The sequence below is a fragment of the Oryzias melastigma genome, linkage group LG4 (genome assembly GCF_002922805.2).
Source record: "Oryzias melastigma strain HK-1 linkage group LG4, ASM292280v2, whole genome shotgun sequence".
Lineage (NCBI taxonomy): Eukaryota > Metazoa > Chordata > Actinopteri > Beloniformes > Adrianichthyidae > Oryzias > Oryzias melastigma.
The window spans coordinates 4,379,539-4,399,664 of record NC_050515.1 but is presented as its reverse complement, the minus strand read 5'-3'; the positions used below and the strand labels follow the sequence as shown (position 1 = coordinate 4,399,664).

The window sequence follows — 20,126 nt, the reverse complement described above, 5'->3', positions numbered from 1 at the left end:
TAAAACTCCTGATGGTTTCAGAGACGTTTCTCAAAAACTGAATGAAGATCAGAAACATCTCAAAGAGAAACTGACTTTTGTTTGAATGAATTCGGTTCATTTTAAAAACTCTAAAGAGAGTTGAGTCAGAACTTTCTTAAAAGACTTCATCTCATCACAACGTGGACCAAGATCTGCCTTCTAAACTCCAACATGACGTCTGATCTGCTGAACGGAGCGAAACACGGAGGACGACAAAGACCACCATCAAGAGACCACAGACGTTCATCACTTCCTGTCTGAGAAGAACCTGAAGATCCACTGACTGAAAACCATCAGCAGCAAAGAGCTCCAGCATGAACAAACCAGGGGGCAGGTAAAGAAGAGATCAGAAGGAGAAGATGAGGTTGGATCCCAGAGGAAACCAACATCCAGCATCAGCCGTCAGAACCTGACCTGAGATCCCCAGAGTTAGTGCTGCGACCACTGACAGTATAGAGAGTCATGGAGAGTCACGTTGGCTTTGAGACATGCATCAATGCAGCCAACCGACCAGCCAACTGATCAAGTGATCAACCGACCGACCAACCTAACAAGCCATCGGCCAACCAACTGACCAACCAAACAACCAAACACCAAACAACCAACAACCAAACTAAACAAACAACCAAACTAAACAAACAACCAACAACCAAACTAAACAAACAACCAAACTAAACAAACAACCAAACTAAACAAACAACTAAACTAAACAAACAACCAAACTAACCAAACAACCAACAACCAAACTAAACAAACAACCAAACTAAACAAACAACCAAACTAACCAAACAACCAACAACCAAACTAAACAAACAACCAACCATCCCGCCGACTTTATTGACAAAACAGTTCACACCAACATCTAATCAATGTTGATGTGAACTGTTTTGTCAATAATATAATAAAATATATAAATAATATATTTTTTAAATAGTACACATACAAAATGCAGAAAAAAGTCATTGTAAACATAAAGAATGAAGCCAGATTTATAACTATTTCTAAGATCATTTTAAGCTGCTTTAATGAAGGAAGTTCACATTTTGTATTTGGGAAATGTATTTTATAATAAGAGAAGCCCCGAAGATCTGATAAAGAAAATGAGCAAACAGTTGATTCTTCTATGTTTAAAATGCAGATTTATAGAATGTTTTAAATATATCCTCAGACTCTACAGGCCTCAGTTACATTACAGTGAAATAAACATGAAAAGTCTCGACAGGAAAATGATGAAAGACTCAAAATGTTTGCAAAGACATCAATACTTTTATGCAGAAACAAACAGAGAAATGAAACTTTATGTTTGAACAGAGAAGACTGAACACAATGCTGTAGATAGAGTTAGTATAAGAGCCGAACTCAGCATGTTAGCATATTAGCATGTTAGCATGTCAGCTTCACTTTTGTTCCTAAAAAATAAACTGAGTTTTAAGTGAAACTAGACGACACACAACATGAGGAGCTGAAACAATCCTGCAGCAGAAAGACAGAAAATGTTGCAACACAGGAATCAATCCACAAAAAGAAACATCTGGAAGTCCTCAACCAGATCAAGACATGTCAACAACTTTAATTTATCATGTAAAAGCTGTAGAACTTCATTTCTGAGGAAAACAATTTCACAAAATGTGAAGATTATTTTGGTTTCACTAGGGGTGTGTCCTGGGAAGAGTCTGTCGATACGATAAATATCGCGATACTCGGCTCACGATACGATACGTCTCACGATATATATAAGACTATTCCTGAACAATTTTAACTGTCTTTTACTTAAAAAACTCTACTTGAATATTCATCCGTTGAAATAAAATGGTAGAATTAATTTTGTTTAATGAACGACATTAATCACTGCGAGTGGATCTCATACTGTACGAGCTGCTTTTACGCTCAAACTCATGGTTCTTTTTTTTGGGTAAATTAAGAAATATTGTTTTTTTAAAGGGAACAATGCTGTCTGATTTCCACAACAAAATATTTTTCAAGATAAAAAAAAGTGGAAAACTAAAGTAAGGCGCTGAAGGACGCCCATAAATAATGAATTAAATATTGCAGTGTCAGCATTTTAAATCAATAGAAGTATCGCTAGATAAGTATCACAATATATCAGTGAATCGATTTTTTCCTACAAATGTATTTTTATTTCATAAACACTTTAATGTATATATTTAGTTAATTTTCTAATGTAAAAACATCTTTTTTCCATTTTCAAACACAACAGATCGGATTTTCCTGTATGCGTCACGTCTCGGTCTGGACCTCAGAACCTCTGAATGTTCTTCATTGGGAATTTCTTGCTAATTTACCTGAAATGATGTGAGATTTGTTGCAGAGATTCTTCCTGAATGAAATGAACTTTAATATCTGGCTTTAGACCAAATGGCTCAACGATGTTCTGCTGCAGTTACGTTTATTCCTTCATCTTTGGACCATCCGTGGGTTTCTTGTGGTCCAAAAGGCAAATGGAGAAAACTCACCATCCAAAACTTCAAGCTCGATTCTGGAAGAGAATCTGATTGGACGGAGAGGACAGGAAATTCCTGGGAAATGACACTGACTAAAGTCACGTGAGAGAACCTCCTCAGGTACGGTCGTGGACTAGCTCCACCCACCGCCGCTCATCAGCCAGAATACTGCAGAACCACAGAACCCTTTGGAGGAACCTCCCTGACGGCCGGTGGTCCACCGAACAAGTTGAAGTTAAGTGTTTGTAATCAGAGCCGGCTTGGATGTTGGAACATTTGATAATGATTATTCTCCTACCTACACTCAGGCCTCCGCTGCTCTCCTAGGAGACGCTTGTTGCTTGGATCGAGGCCCAAACCAGATGTTTGGGGAGCCAGAGGAGGACTCCAGTTTCACTTTTCGTGCTTTTTGTTGTTCTCCAGCAGCAGGGAAAACGGAACGACGCTTTAGAGAAGGATACCTTCAAAGCCGGCAGAATAATTGCTTTGGCTTTTGAAGTCTCTGGTCAGAGACGAGGTCAGAGCGTCTCCACGGTACCGAAAGGATATCAGTCAGTCAAGATGGGGGGGGGGGGGTATGCAGCCTTAAATCGAAAAAACTGGTTCCAGTTACCGTGACAGCAGAGTTCAGTTTTCATCTAATCTACAAACCTTCACATCTCAAGTGTGATGAGACTTTTCAGAACGTTCAAAATGATTTGATGATTGAATCTGATGACGATCCTGATCTTTGCTTTAAAGCATGTGAAAAAGTCAAGGCCCGGGGGCCGGATCCGGCCCTCCGGGTAATTCTATTTTTTTGTTTTTAATGACCCGATGTTATCTTGTGCTCATTTCTAACTTGTAGAATTTTTACAAATATATTTGTATGGAGGATAAAATATTGAGGTTTAAGTTGATTTATTCTGGAAAAATATTCCTGCCTTTTTTATTATTCCTAATTATGTTAAAAAGTTACAGTTTTAAAGTTTTAAAAATTAGCATTGTGTTAGCTTTTGGACAATTTTGCCATTTACTAAGATTTTTTAGGCTAATATTTCAGCTTCATGCAAACTGTTTTGGCTAATTTAGGCTTATGTTTTTTAAGTTTTTAAGATTGTTTTGCTAGTTTTGCTTTTTTCCCAGTTTTTTAGGATATTTTGAAATGTTGCTATTTTTTTCAGCTACATATTAGCTGTTTTAGCAAATATAGGCTTTTTTTTCAGTTTTTCGCCTATTTTGGAGTTTAGCTAATATTTCAGCTACATGCTAGATGTTTTTGCTAATTAAGGCTTTTCTTTTTAAGTGTTTCAGTTCTTTTTGAGTTTAGCTAATATTTACACAATAGCTGTTTTGGTTAGTGTAGCTTTTTTTTTAGCTTTTTTTAAGTTTTATAGGATATTTTGCTATTTTTTTCAGCTACATGTTAGATGCTTTGGCTAACCTACGTTTATTTTGTGTTTGTTTTTAGGCTAATTTGGCGTTAAGCTAATATTGTAGCTGGCTATCAGCTTCACTGTTTTCAGCTATCAACTTCAGCATCTTCAGCTGCCAAATTCAGCTTCCAGCATTCTCACTAATATTATCACAGGTAATGCTGTATATCTAGTTCATAATTATGTTAAAAAGTTACAGTTTTAAAGTATTAAGAATGTAGTTTTAGAGTGTTTAATAAATGTTTTGGATTTTTATCTCTTGTGTGATTGAGTTTGACACTCCTGCTTTAAAGTCTCAGAGTTTAGAGACTCAGAGATCTGGACACATTTTATATAAATGGAAACCTCAGAATCAGGACATGAATAACTGATGCAAACTTCAAAATAAGATCCGGTCAGCAACATTACAATAAAAACAAATAAAAGTTTTGCTGCCTGCAGAGCTCCGCCTGACTCAAAGGCCGAGCAGAATCGAGGTTTTAATAAAAATACTAAATAAATAGGATCTTCTAGCGATCCTTCAAACCACACATACCTAAGGAATAACGCTATTATTTCATGTTGTGGGGAGTCTCAAACCGCACAAACCAGAGAACACACGGAGATGAAGTTAAAATGGACGTCATGTAGAAGTCCAAATCAAAGCGAGTGAGGATCGTGAAGAGCCCGCCGCCGCCACCCGCCGCTCTAAAGGGATGGCACAGCGCCCGTGTCCCTGCAGTTCCAGGGGGCGGGGCCACACTGGGGCCCCTAGGCAGCCACCTATGGAAACACCGTCAATCTTTTGAGGCTGATGCACAGATATTTACACAGACGGGAGTCCGAGTGTTGGAGCAGACAGGCCCACCATCAAAGAGCTTTACGAGCAAATATATCCTCACTTAGATGTTGGCGCTCTGCTGCCCCCCCCTCCTTTAACGGCTGCAATAAGAATCCTTTTTTCCTGATTTCTGCTCTCCATCCGTCCCTCGCCCCGAGAGACAGTCACCCGATTAATATTACCGTACAGAATGAATCTCAATCGTTCATTTCCAACATGTCTCCATGACTACAGGAAAGCTACATTAAGATAAGACGAACCTTAAAGGGGCCATACCATTAAAATCAACTTTTTGAGGTTTAAAGTGTTTTACACTGTTCACTCTAAAGAACCCCAAAGCAGTATTTTAATCCATTCACTCATTTCTGAGTAATCCTTTAAAAACCTGCGCTCTCAACAGCAGCCCCTCCCATACCCATGAAAACAACCAGGTCCTCACATGCTGATGTCACAAGGTGAGAACCGCCCCTTCCAGGAAGAGTCAATACGCCGGCAGACAGAAGCTTGGGCCTCCTGATCTTTGTTGTGATTCTCCCCTCTCGGGTTAATGTGGGACACTGACCCTTCAAACTCAGTCGCAGAGACACAGAAACATGGCGGAAGCGACTGTCATACAAACTCAGCTCTTGGAACGGGAGTGAAGCTCCCATTACCGGGAGAGTGTTTGAATGATTATATAAACCCAAATCAAAAGACGTTTTTGTAGAACTCTTCAGAAAAAATAAACCTGATCTCCCAACATCATCAGTGTCTTTAATTCACTGTGTGTGAGATAAACACAGTTGAGGCTCCATGCAGCGATCAGGCTAAAATCATTAGCTGGCAGCTCCTCCCACACAAGGCCGGGGCGGAGCACATTTTTGGAGTGGCCACTGAACGCGCGTTGAAAGTTAAATGAGTTGAACTTTGACCAATCAGGGACTCAGATTCTGCAATGATGTAAAAATGGTTTACTTTTTATTTTCTAGATGTGCCAACTGTTTGAAAATTGATCACGAAGGAGAAACTAATAACTTGTATTTTTTTTCCCTGACAGAATTCTATGACAGAGTCTTTCATCTATCGGAATAGAGCAGTAAAGAGAAAAAGTCTGGAGCAAAATTCACCAGATTTACACGCTTTGAGCTTCCACACCAAACATCTTCTAACAGGTTCATGTCCTAAATAGCCTAAAAAAACCAAAACAAATTAGCCAAAAACATTAGCCTGTTGCTAACATAGAAGCTAAGCTCTAAATTAGCCTATAAAAACCTCAGTAGATAATAAATTAGAAAAAACGTTAGCATGCTGATAACATTTTAGCTAAACTGCTTTTTTTTTGAAAATTACTAATCAAAGATGAAAACATAGCCGATGAATCTATTTAAAGACTTGTTGCTAATCTACTTACAATTTGAAGACTTTCTCATTCATTTCCTAAGGGGCATATTCTGCTGAATATTTCAAAAACTATAAAGTTTATAAATACCAAAAATACGAGCAGTAACGTCCTGAACGGAATGAACGTTTTGATGCTGAGATTGATGAAAGTGGGATTGAGTTTTTACATGCTGAAAACCGTACGGAAAGGAGCAGGAGAATCACTACAGTGAGGATGATTACTAAGCAATCAGACCATAAATATATGTTCAAATGTTCAAAAAATAAGTTTTATTCACAGATTCTTTCTGGTTTGTGATGAAAAGACGTCCGATCGGGCGTTCGTCCAGAGGAGGAAACTCTCCGGTCTGCACCTCAAACCTTTCCCATAACCTGCCAGACTTTGTGAAGAACTTTTATGAGCCGTTCAGAAATATTCTTTTCACACTGACCCGTTTTCCAATGAAGTCTACAAAAGGGTTTACTTTTCATTTCTCTTTTTATTTGAAGAACTTTGAAATGCAAATGCTTGTTTCCTCACTAATAAAAATGGAAATAAACCGTCGTAAATAAAACCTGAGGTGAAGTATGAATTCTACATCGTGGATAACATAACCGGGCTTCAGCGCGAGTCTCTGTGCTGCTAAATGAGTGTGTTTGGCAGACTGGGGGGTTCGTCCAGCGATGCTGAGCCCCCGGGCCTGCGTGGCTCCGAGCTCCTGAGGCTCGTAGAAGACGGCCATCTTTACAGGAGCTCATAATGTGGTGTCATGTGACAGATCTGGTCTGTAAAACCGAACACCGTCGTAAAACCTGCATCAACATTTACTGCCAAAGCTATCACGGCGAAGGCTAATAAGTCTGTTAGCTTTAGCTGAAGTGTGGCTTTGGGTTTCATGCTGACTTGATTTTTGAACTTGATCTAAAGAATGTTTGTGTTTACAGACCGTTAGCATCCAAACTGATCAGCTGTTAGCTCTGGATAAAGTGGACGAAACGACAGACAGGAGCTTCCAGTTATGATTTATGCAACAAACACAAGTGATGATAGAAAGTGATGAAAAAGAACTTTTTATTTTACGTTTTTTTAAACTGAAATAAATTGATGAGTTATAATAACCTCCTTTTTTTATAAAATAAATAGATAAAATGGGTTTGAATAAATGCATAAATCTGATAAAGACACATGGACTAAACCAGGAGAGTCAAACTCAATCACACCTGAGGTCGCGGATATAACAGGATAAATGTTTATTAAACACTCTAAAACTACATTTTTAAAACTTTAAAACTGTAACTTTTTTACATAATTCTGAATAATAAAAATGCTGGAATATTATTCCAGAATAAATCAACTTAAACCTAAAATAACTTTCAATATTTTACTCTCCATAAAAATATATTTGTTAATATTATAGAAGTTAGAAATGAGCTCAAGATAACATCGGGTCATTAATAACAACAGAATAAAATGATCTGGAGGGCCGGTCCGGCCCCCGGGCCTTGACTTTGATAACCCTTTTGATTTAGTCTGTCTAGTTTGTTTGTTGTCTATATTTTACGACTGACCTTCTGCTTCTTACAATTACAGAAGTGAAGCCCAATGAGGCGATTCTTTTATGATATTTGGCTACATAAATAAAATTGAACTGAACAGTAAATCAGTTTGGGGCTTTCGTGTTGACTCTCTTTAACCTCCATGTTTGGTTGAGAAGCCCCTCCCCTCCCAGGAAACGCCACCAGGCCCCAGCAGAGCGCCGGCGGAACAAGCAGCAGGTATTTGTTAGCTGATCCGGACCGACCCGGGGGGTGTGGCCGCGGGGCGACGGGCTGTTTTGACGGCGAGCGCCCGGCATGGAGACTGAAAATGAAGCGTGGCGTTCTGATGTTCCGGACTCGGGTCAGCGCCAGTGCGAGGCCTCAGACGCAGCTCAGCATTTCTGCTCCCATCCGCTCTCACGGGCAGAACTGGTCCCCGAGATTCTGGGGTTTCAGGGTCGAGGGGTCAAACATGAGAAGAAGCAGCGACACAGACGTGGGAACCCCCCCCCCCAGCAGAGGCAGAGCCGTGGGTGTCATGACGGCGTGCTGCCACAGAGGAACAACACCGGCCCACGTGCGTTACGTTTATATTTGGCCCAATCCTAAATGAAAACCAACTGTGGAAGAAGAATCAAATAATTTGTCCCGGGAGACGGCTGCAAATAAATCCTGGACAGAGTCTTCCAGCTGGCCGGGAGCCTCTTGGCTAAACTCTCAGCACCTGGCCGCCGAGGCCCGGACGCCGCCCGAATCCCTTCCAAACAGATTCCCGCCTAAATCTCAGCCGATGAGTCCTGATGAGTCTTTCTAAGTGTTGAGGGTCTGTTTGGGCTGAGAGCGGGTTAGTTAGGAGGAGGTGGGAGGAGACTTTAGGAGGTGGGAGGAGTCCCGCTCTGCTTCTTCACTGAAGCTCTCTGACTCAGCAAAGACGTTTTGGGGCCAAGAAACTCATCCGCAATATTCCTGTCAAAAGCTCCGGGAAACACATGAGACATTTCCTGCTGTGAGAACGTGTTTGGAGTATAGAATCCGTGTGAAGCCGAGTGTCTGCGGATCAAGAGAATCGCCGCCAAAAGATCCGTCGGGGAGGAGGACGCTCCTGCTGATGGATTCTTCTTTCTATTCCGGCTGAATGGGAGAAGGTGTAGCCGTCAGACACGGCCGCAAACTGCTTTCCTACAGACCAGTCCACAACACAGCAGTGCACGTAAGAGGTCAAAGGTGACGGCCTCATAAAAGTCCACGATGGCAGAAACCAAAGAGCTCGTTTTGAGGTCATTCGGGGGGTTTTACACACTAACGAGCAAAAATAGATAAAATCGATCCATAAAAGTAGAGATCGATCAAATGGACAGAGCTAAAGTCCGCTAGCTTGATGCTAACGTATAATAGGATTTCCCATAGGACGGCTAATGCTAACGCTCAGTCGACTTAAACATGTGAACGTCTTTATAGGCAAGCAGGAATTTTCCAAATTCTTTCAAGGAAATATTTTTAAAGTCTGTCCGTTCGTCCATCTCTAACTCAACCGTTTCTTAAGGCGTTTTCTCTGAACTCCGTTTGTGTATCAAATTAGCATCAGGCCCAAAAATGTGTTCATTAACTTGCCGGTCCAGACGTGTGTGGGAGGAGCTTCTGTCCATAGTTGTTAGCCTCATCGCTTCATGGAAGCATCGACTGTATATCTCAGGTTTATGTCTTTTAAAGAGCTCCACTAAAACCTCCGTAATCCCGGCTCCACGTCTGGGTTCATGAGATCATTGGGAGACTCTGAGCGTCACGTCTACTGCAGGAGCTGCAGCTGAATGACGGCGCTGTCAGCGGTACTTCTGTCTCTGTGACCCAGTTTGATGACTTGCTCCTCCGCGTTAGTCTAAGGAGGGAAAATTAAGAATAAAATAAGAGGATCTTTTTATGACCATCTCCATACAATAAGAAAAATATCTTAAAGTTCAGCTCAGTTGCAAAAGCCACGCCCCCTCAGAGGAGATTTTGGAATCAGAGGCTTCAGATCAACATGAAAAATGACTTTTTAAGACACTTTTGTTGTAGTTAAAAACGTCATAATCAGAATTAAAACACTACTGGGACCGTTTTCTTAAATAAAAAAATGTCGTAGTGGGACTTTAATGAATTAAACAAATCAAAGACCGTCTGTAAGGCAGATTTGAGCTTTCTACCGGCATAGATCTCTAATATATTAAAGTAAAGTTTCATATTGACAACTGTCCTCCATCTAAAATCGCAGCTCATCCCTATAAACTCTCCAGTCCTTCAGTCGTAGACCTGTCAGAGGTTTTGTGTCCACGCCTCCGTCTGTCTTTGACTTCGTTAACTGACCCACCAATGAACACACAGCGTTTCAGCAGGTGGTCCTGTCATTTTGACAGGCCGTGTTTGGCTTTGACCCTTGACCTGGTCATCCCTGGTTGATCGGCTCAGACCTTCATCTGCCACCGTCTGATACTTCCTGAAATCCACACGACGTGCAAACGCTCCGTTAGAGACTGAAAAAAGGAAATCTGTGTTTGTAAATGTAACTTTGGGAAGTCTGTTGCAACACATGTCAACCAGACTCCAGAACTCTTCTCACCACAGTTCATTCCTCTTTTTAACAAACGTTTGAGCTGAATTTCTGTTGGCTGTGCGAGCTCTTCGTCTCTGGGCTCCACCGTCACTCCGACAGAGACGTGATGTTCAGACGAGTGTCAGAGAAGACGAAACATGGAGCCGTTTCACAGAGGACGACCGTGGAGCTCCGAGAAGAAGAACAAACAACCGAGTCCTCCGATAGACAGGAACGGAAAATGAATTTTAAAAGAATTTGAAGCAGACCAAGAAAACAGACGGACCTCTCAAGACGACAGACGTCTCCGTGGAAACTTTGGGGGCAGAGAGACGAGCTGGTCTGGGGGGGGGGCGTTGGATTGTCTTAGAGGAAACCGCAGAGCAGCAGCGAGAGGCTCCAGTCATTTCAGGTTTCTTTCTTCTGTCAGTCTCAATCACAGAAAGACACAGTTTTACCAGAAAAAAGACGGATCAGACAATAGTCTTGTTTTACTACAGAAGAACAATCAAGTTTAGTCTTTCCAGAAAAGATTCTCCATCTTACATAAGAAGAAACCATTTCATGCTGTTGGACATGAAGGTTTTCATCTCAGAAAGGTCACCGTTTGGATGATACTTCCACCACCGTGCAAAACGGCCTCTCCTGATTGGTCAGCCCAGCAAGACTGAAGCTAAACTTTTTACTTTGTATTTCATTTACTGTGAGAGCTAAAATAGTCTTTGTGTTCACAGAATGGATCGAAAGGGTTTAAAAAATACTAAACTATTTATTCTGTAGTTTTAGGTGCATCTTTTCCAGCTTTGTGAACCCGGCAAGCACATTTACAGAACAGCATTTAGTCTGCCCCCTGCAGGACATGAAGGAAACAACAAGCTGAGAGAAACGAGTTAAAATCCCCACAGCTCCAGTTAAACACCACGGAGAGAATGTTTGTTTCATGAAGTGAATGTGGATGAAAACAATAAAAACTAGAAAAGTTAGACTACCAGCAACAATTCTAGTGTGAATGTTTTTAGCTGAAAGTAGTCGCTGAAGATACTGAAGCTTTATGCTGAAAAAAGTGACGCAATTTACTATCAATTTCTGAAGAGATTTACTGAAAATGCAAAAGTTATTTTCAAAATGTTACATTTGCTAAAAGAATGGAAATGTATTCAAAGAACTATGAAAGAGCGCTGAAGTCGACCTAAATTTCTGAAAATGTTATAGTAAAATTGCTTAAAAATCCATAATACACGCCAAATTTGCACAAATATTCAGACTGTTGCTGAAATATGAGCTAAACTTCAAATTACCCCAAAAAACCTCAGTAGATTCCAAATTTGTCAAAAGAGCATGCTGCCTAAATTCTAGTTAAACTCCAAAATTTCTCGGTAAACTAAATAAGTAAAAACTTTAGCATGTTGCTAAAACAGAAGCTAAAATACAGGCTCTTGAATAAACTTTATAAGTAACAAATGAAGAACAAACTCAGAAGCGCCCTCTCTGGTGAGACGGTGTTACTACATCCTCACCTTCTGTTCTCAGTGCGGTTATATGTCAAGTTTTAACACAAAATAAACAACAAACATGAAAAAAATTAAATATATAATGGAAAGTGAGGACATGCAAAATATGGGCACAAATAACATTTGTTATTTTTATAGATTTAGGCATTTGTGGTTGCTATAGCAACGCCCTGGCGGGCAGGTCCAGCTTCTTTTTAGGTTCCTGACAAAAATATTGTATGTTAATCAAACCCTCACAGGTGTTCTTCTGTGTGTGAAAAACAAACTGCATCCACTGCAGCCTGGATGAAATGTTCTTTAAGAGGAAGAAACTAGTTTCTCGACCTCCTTTTGTTGAGAATGCAGGTAATCTTTAAATGAAACAGTAAAGCAGACACATTTAGGATGTCACCGGGTGGACGCTGAACAAGCAGTACTGCCCCCCTGTGGCATGATGGGTGATGGCGGTTCAAAACGTCCTCAGAAAGCAATGCAGTAAATAGAAATCAGGTTTTGTTGGGGGGGGGGGCATCTGTCGTACAGTCGAACTCATTAAAACGGCAAATTAGATTTTTTATAACTAAATGCTTAATATCTTATCGTTATAAAAAGATGTTTAATTGAAAAAAAAAAGTCTCCTTCAGAAAACTGCTTCATTATTAAAGGTTCAGATGTTTGGCAAAGATAAATCCTGAAGAAAAATATTTTTATATAAACTAATAAAAATGAAAATATCGTCTGTTGGTTTGAATGCATCATGGGAAACAGTCCCGTAGAAGATGTTCCCACAGAAGTCCTGAAGTCTCTTCTGTTGTGTTTTTGGAGGAACTTTACATCTTATCATCACAGACACAATCGTCTGTCTCTGATATTAGTCGATGGAGAACAGCCTTCGCCTCCTGAACACAGGAACGGCCTCCAAACAGTCTGTAAAAACAGCCGTAAGCGCCGCAGATCACAGTTCTGGAGCGGAGCCCCAAACTTTATGAACATCCAGCGTTTGGCTGGCGAGGCTCCAACCGCTCTGCTTCTCACAGCTTCAGCCTGAGGAGGACGAAACGTCACAAACACGACCGTGTGAGTCCTCTCACACCACAGGAGCGCGGCTGTGCGACAGCGGCTGCACGTGGAGGACGGGAGGATTTCACGCTCTGAAGGGTGGAACCAAGACAGACTCGCTGGTTTAGTCTGACCGGTTTGGTTGAACAAACTCAGACGAATATGAACAAAACTCAAAATATCATCACATATTTTTGTTCAGTTTCTGGTTTGAATATCTTATTACACCCAAGACAAAACAAACTGAACTCTAACTTTTCACTTAAATGGAACTTGTTTTAAGAAAATAAATGCTGTTAATTTGTCACTTGATCATAAAAACATCAACAAGATCTCTGATAAAACAAGGTTTTATTTTACCTCAGACATTCTTCAGCTCTTCTATTCTAGAAATGTTCAAAAACCACAATTCGAAAGAACGTTTCTGAGAAATAAAAATAAGACAATTAGTCGACCATTAAATTAGTCATCAACGATTTTAAGAGTCGTGACTAATCATGGCCGCCCCACAGCAGAAACGTTCACGTTTCTGTCACAGCTTCAGCGTCGTCTATCAAAGGAGACGTCGGCGCCTTATTCAGACCATGGAGTGGGTGTGGCTACGGATGAAGGGATTCTGGGAAATGGTGGTTTTTACAAAGGAGCCGTGGATACAACGAATCTGCATCACAAACCCAACTTTAGTGGGACCTCTAGCGCCGCCGCTAAAGCGCGGTATCCGACTGTTGGTCACATGACTCATTTAATTCTATAAAAAAGAGTTTATTTCTGAAATATGTCAATTTGATACCTCCTCTAAGCACTAAAAGGTTTTTTCCAGATAAATGTGTTTTTAGGTGAATTTATTATTGAAAATGAAATTTGCACAATTTCACAGTTAATGGAAACACAGCTAACGAGGACTCTGGTTTAATGAAGCCTGTAAAGCTGGATTAACTCATAACACTCACATTTTTAGACAAATTTGTCTTAAAACGTTTGATCCTAGTCTTACTTTAAGATGATTATTACCTCGAAATAAGGACTGTTGTGGAGCTTAAAATATATTTGTGGAGAAAAGTGTATAAATATACCAACTTTTTCACTTTCTGAGCAAAAACCTCTTTTAATAAACGATATTTCCATTTATCAGAGCAATATACTCAAATATAAGAGCTTACAGCTGATTTCAAGATGACATTTTGTCTTAAATGGGGAGGATTTCAAAACTTATTTCAAGAAATCTCCCTGAGACTAAATGTTTCCATTAACAAATTATTTTCACACATAATAAGGAAAAAGCATTTTCTATTCTTTATCTTCTAACTTGTTTTTTTCTCGTCTTCTTGCCAAACCTCCAGAATCTGAGCCTAAAGTGAAGACGTCTCTTTCTCTCCGTTCAGGATTCCTTTGCGCCGCGTTCCCGGCAGGAGAACGTTTTTCTTGAACCGGCCGTCATCCCGTCATTACACTTCTCCGCTCGTTAGTCCTGGTGAGCAGCTTAATGCATGTGAGCGCAGAATCACTAATTCCTCCAGAACTTCATATTAACAAGCACTAATAAAGAACATAAACTGCACTATTAGACTTTATAATGTCTCTCCTGGTCCTGTGGGAGGGCGCCAGCCAATGGGGCGCGGAGCTGCTGGGCACTGCCCCATGGCAGCTTCCTGGCAGAGGCCGAGGAACAACAAGGAGGAGGAGAGAGCGGCGTTTTGGCTGCTCTCCCCGCGGCTCTAATGAAGGCATTAAAACAGCTGGGCTGCAGCATGTTTGCCTGTTTGTTTCGGAGCTCGGCTGAAGCCAGAGTTTGATTGGTTCACTGATTAGTCCTGGGCATAACGAGTCTCGTTAAAGGAGGAGTTCAGGCAGCTCCAGAGTTCACTCTTCCGACTGCAGGAGGGTTTGCTGACAGCTGAGTGACCCGATGGAAATACGTTTCTTCTGCTAGCAGATGACTGCAGACGTTGATTTCCTGACAACAGAACGGCTCACTAAGAACTGCTTCTCTTCCTCTCTGGCTCCTCCCTTTTACTCCTATTGTTGAGCCATTTAAGCTGCAATGTTTGCATGACTTTTAATTTGTGAAACTGATATTTTTTGGATTTTCTGACTCGGCTAAGCTAACGTAGATGACCGGCGACTACTGATGATGTCATCGAGCATTAGAGTTTGCAGACATTTCTTTTCCATCTCTCTCCACTTGGAGGGATAATTGTGATACGGAAGCAACCCGGATTCAGCCAGTGAGTCCGTGAGATAACTGATTGTTTGTTTTTTATTGTGTGTTTACACGTCGACATCAAAGGATAAAGTTTCCCTCCAAAAACGAGAGGACGGCCCATCTCTGTGGTCCTGAATACGCAGCATCTGCTGAATGTGGCTCCTTCTTAAGTTTCTCAAAAGTGAGTTCTGGGAGAAGTGAGTCATTAATATTTATTGAGATCACTTTCGTTTTTATTTTATTCCTGATCGAGCTTCAAATGCTTCGTCTTGGGATCAAAAACGTCCGTTGAAGCAGCTACTCCCATCGAAAAGCTAATGAAAACTCACATTTCAGACTTCTGCTTTCAAAACTTCCACAATGCATCACTGCGCACGTTTCTAAGTCCGTTTTTGGGCTCTAAGTATAAAACTTACAGTCATTGAACACGTCAAAACCTAAAGCCGTTGAACTTTGACCAATCAGGGACTCTAATTCGGTGGTGACGTATGGATGGTGTCTATTTTAATTACCAACTGTTGAAAACTGATCAACAACTTAGTGATTGCAGTTTGTCTCTGGATGGATTTTTATGTCTTTCATATATCAGAATAAAGCTGTATGAGAATAAAACCTGGAGAAGATTAAAATGTCCCAAACGGTTGGATCCACGTGCAGCAGGTTCTATCGGCTCAGACTGGAGACAGAGTGAAGAACAGCTAACGGTCCACAAAGCTAAACCAGGGTCAGGCAGAGGTCAAACAGCAGCATGAGGGCATCAGAGAGGTGGTCAGGGTCCAGGTGAGGGTCCAAATGAAGCAGAAGATCAGATCAGGAGAACGCTCAGCGATGCAGGCAGAGCGGCACAAACAAGACTCCGCCCCCATATCCTGCTGGGAGGGATCCAATCACAGACATGCAGGAGTTTGGCCATGGACGGCTCTGAAAGTCAGAACTAGAATTTTAAATTGGAGGCGGTAAGCGACCGGGAGCCAATGAGGAGCTGTGGGGGTTCAGGAGGTCACAGCAGGGGCTGATGGGAAATGTAGTGTGGGACCCAGGAAGTGATAGTACTCGGGTGATGAATCCCACTGATGCCCAAAGAGGGAGCGATTGATGACATGACCAGATACTTCAGGACCAAGTCTCTTCTAGCTGCAGCATCGGTCCAGGGCGAACATTTGCTAAGAGTACGTTCAAGAACACAGTGAACACGGATCACAAGTGAGTGTCCTGATCTTAGCCTAAACGCTGCAAACTGAACGACACGGTTCCAGAGTCAAACTGAGAAGATGACGAACAGCTATTGAGCTTCTTCTTCTGAGGAGGAAACCTGGTTTTATGGTCAAATATAAATCTGTGTTTTATTATAAGGAAACATGTCAAAGTCACGGCCCTGGGGCCGGATCCGGCCCTCCAGGTGATTCTATCCGGCCCTCCAGATCATTTTATTTTATTGTTATTAATGACCCGATGTTATCTTGCTCTCATTTCTAACTTGTATAATTTTGACAAAATATATTTTTATAGAGAGTAAAATATTGAAAGTTATTTAAGGTTTAAGTTGATTTATTCTGGAATAATATTCCTGCCTTTTTATTATTCATAATTATGTTAAAAAGTTACAGTTTTAAAGCTTTATAAATGTAGACCTCAGGTGTGTTCTGGATTTTGGCCTCTGGTCTCATTGACTTTGACTCTCCTGCATTCATGCATCTGATGGCAAATCAAACAGAATTTAAGTATAAAAGTTTACAGAGATTTTGAGGTTTTCAAGACAATATTTTTTGATGATATAACTCTACGTGTCGCATGCTAAGCTACTGTTAGCCGTTCAGTCCAGACATGTTTGTGGACATGAACACTGCAGTAACGTGTCCTCAGGTTTGGATGTTTTCTCCACCGGATTCCTTCTGGAGTCAAACGTCATTTATCCTGACTTTAGGAAGCTCCAGAAAACGAACTTTTCATGTAAACGTCACTCATTGACTCCAAACAGGAAATGAGTTATTAGTTTTACATCTGAAGGTGAAGTAGCAGAAAGCCATTCTCCACAGGAGGAGACGGACTCACATCTCCTCTGTCTGACCTCTGACCTTCAGCCCGGCAGACCCCGGCGAGCTCTAAGCCTACAGAGTCCACGCCGTGGCGTACGGCAGTCCTAACAGGCACAGCGGCAGAGGAGCAGATTCCTCTTTGATGAAACTGGCCGTCTGAAACAGCGAGAAGTAAATCAAACGTCCCACGGCGAGGTCTGCAGGAGGAGTCACGGCGTCCGTAAAAGCATGAGTAATGCATGCTCCATCCACATGCATCCAGCTGTGTCCAGGAAAATGGAATTCTCGCTTTATCTTTTCCCTTCAAGGCGTTTGGGGTTCAGCAGATTTTTCCCTCCGTCAGCAGAAACAGCTGAAAACTTTTGCGAGTGATTCTGACGGCGAGCTCGGTCTAAAAATAACCCGACTGCAGGCCTCTCGGAGCCAACTGCAGCTTTTTCCTGATTACTCTGAGGTCCGGGATGCATTTTTTCTGGTATTGCAGAGGCGTTTCGACACTCGCTCAAAGCATTTCGGATCTCTCCAGAGTAATCTGTGGATTTATTGGCAGAGCGGAGTCAGAAGGCTCCAAACGCCATCGCCGTGGTGAGAGCGAGAGGCTGCAGCAGATCCAGACGGCAGCCGACTTTTAGTCACTGTTCTCAAAAATCCAGGTCATTTCTGACCAAATGGAGAATCAGATGATGATGAGGAGGAGTGTTCTTCACGGTGACTCAGGACGCCCTCCTTCCATTACCCAGCTGAGTTTACAGGAAGACCTCAGAAGAATCACCAGCCGGCCGCGGCGGCCTCGTGCACGCTTCACAAAACAGCACAACGCTCAGATTCTCCCATAACTCACAGCCGAGCTCACTCGACATGCTAAGAAGTGGGCGGAGCCTTTGGCTCATGGGAATGTGGAGGGAAATACAAGGATGAGGACGTTTCTGTGACGGTCACAGTGAGACACGAAGGAGAATTTAAAACGTTTTTCAGCCCAAAGAATTCATAACCATCAAAATCTAAGTCAGTATGAAGAATGTAAACAACATTTAAGACCGTTTCTAAAGTTATAACACAGCGACAACTCAATCACACAGGGGCAGAATCCAAAACGAACAGGATAAACATTTATTAAACTCTCTAAAACTACATTTTAAAACTGTAACTTTTCAACATAATTATGAACTTTTAGAGTGTGAAAGATTGTAAAATCGAGCTGCCAATCTACTGGAATGATCCTGTTAACAGTTAGAAAGTTACAGTAAATCAAAGAACACAAACACCGGAGCTCTGCTATTTAAGGGTTGAAGGTCTAATATAACTTTTTTTGCCATATTTAATCAAATATATGAGTATTCAGTGCATCCTTAAACCAAGCATTGCCACAGAAAACTGTTTTAAAGATAAATGAATATAGAAACGTTATAAAAAGGTTTAAAATGCCTCAGTCTGCAGTCTGAGCCCCCAGCAGGACGGGTGGTTTCTCCTAAAGGTCAGATTATTGACCTGCAGGCAGAGCAAGGCATTGTGGGCCGCAGTAAAGCGTGCACGTCTGCTGCGTCACCGTGAGGCGTCGTTGACTCAGTGGTTTCTGAGAAGCGTGGCTGCAGGTGAGCGTGCAGAGAAAACTCCATGATGTGAGTGTTGGCAGCAGCCAGAGGACGCAAACAGATCCAGTAATGATCAAGAGTCCATTACTCATGTCTCCAAGAGCTGGACCAACACACCGGCCTCTTCATTTATCTGAGAGGGGGAGTTCTCCAACAGTTTCTCCCAATTAGCTCCCAGACGGAGCAGCACGGAGAAACTCCGGATCAAATGATGCAAAAGTACACAGACGCCGTCTGCTTCCTCTGCAAGAGTTTCTCTTTGCAGGATTGATGTGTTCTTAGCAGGTGGACACTCCTGTGTTTACGGTGATCTCCTGCAGGTGTGACATCAGGAAGATCCTCTGGATGATCCAGAGCAGCAAAAACGCAGCTTTAAAACTTCTACTCAGATTTTCCTGATGCTTCTAACCCACTTCCATCACAAACAGCAGGAACTCGAGGAGCATCACCACCTTCACATTCCCAAAGGTCAGAAGCTCCAGTCTGAGGTCGCTCTCATCCAAACATCATTATGTCACAAAATCACGGCTTAGAATGCGGCTTTATATCCAGATCTGTCCCAGTTTGTAATGTGAGCGGCCTGAAAGAGGCGGGACACAAAAGACTGATGAGATCAACTCCACGAGTCATGAAGAATGTTTAGAGACGCAGCAGCTCCACAGAGTCACTCTGAAGATCAGGAGAGTCAAACTCCATCAGACAAGGAGCCAAAATCCAGAACACACCTGAGGTTACGGGACGAAAAGGACAAACATTTATTCAACACTCTAAAACTACATCTTTAAAACTGTAAAACCGTAACTTTTTAACCTAATTATGAACTAAATATATAGCATTACCTGTGATAATACTAGTGTGAATGCTGGAAGCTGAATTTGGCTGCTGAAGATGATGAAATTGATAACTGAAAACACTGAAGCCGATAGCTGAAATAACTGAAGCCGGTAGCCAGCTAAAATATTGGTAAAATTAAAAATTAGCCTAAAAAACAAGCATAAAAAACTTAGGTTAGCCAAAACAGCTAGCATGTAGCTGAAAAAAATAGTTAAACTCGAAAACAGCCTAAAAAACTCATTTAAAAAAGCCAAAATTAGCCAACACAGCTGATGTGTAGCTGAAAAAAATTATTGAACTCCCAAAATGTCCAAAAAAGCTGAAAAAAATTTAACTCAGTCAAAACAGCTAGCATGTAGCTAAAACATTAGCTAAACACCAATAAATCCTAAAAACCAACAAAAAAGCCTAAATTAGCCAAAACAGCTAGCATGTAGCTGAAATATTGCCTAAAAAATCTTTTTTTAGCAAAAATTCTCAAAATTTTACAAGTTGGAAATAAACGCAAGATAAAATCGGGCCATTAGTAACAATAAAATAAAATGATCTGGAGGGCCGGATCCGGCCCCCGGGCCTCGACTTTGACTCGTGCTGTAAACGGTTGAACTGCATCATAGATTGTATCAGTTTAGACACTAAGTTGATGAACAAAAGCATTTCCAGAGAGATCAGTGATGATCTTTGCTCTTCTTCACTGCAGGAAGATGTTTGATGCAAAAACACGCAG

At 41.5% G+C, this 20,126-nt stretch overlaps 1 protein-coding gene across 2 annotated transcripts in view; it reads right to left on the bottom strand.

The window, feature by feature from the left end:
- LOC112136962 (zinc finger protein GLIS1) overlaps nt 1-20,126 on the bottom strand; it is an 88,983-nt gene that overhangs the window by 67,576 nt on the left and 1,281 nt on the right. The window lies entirely within an intron of this gene.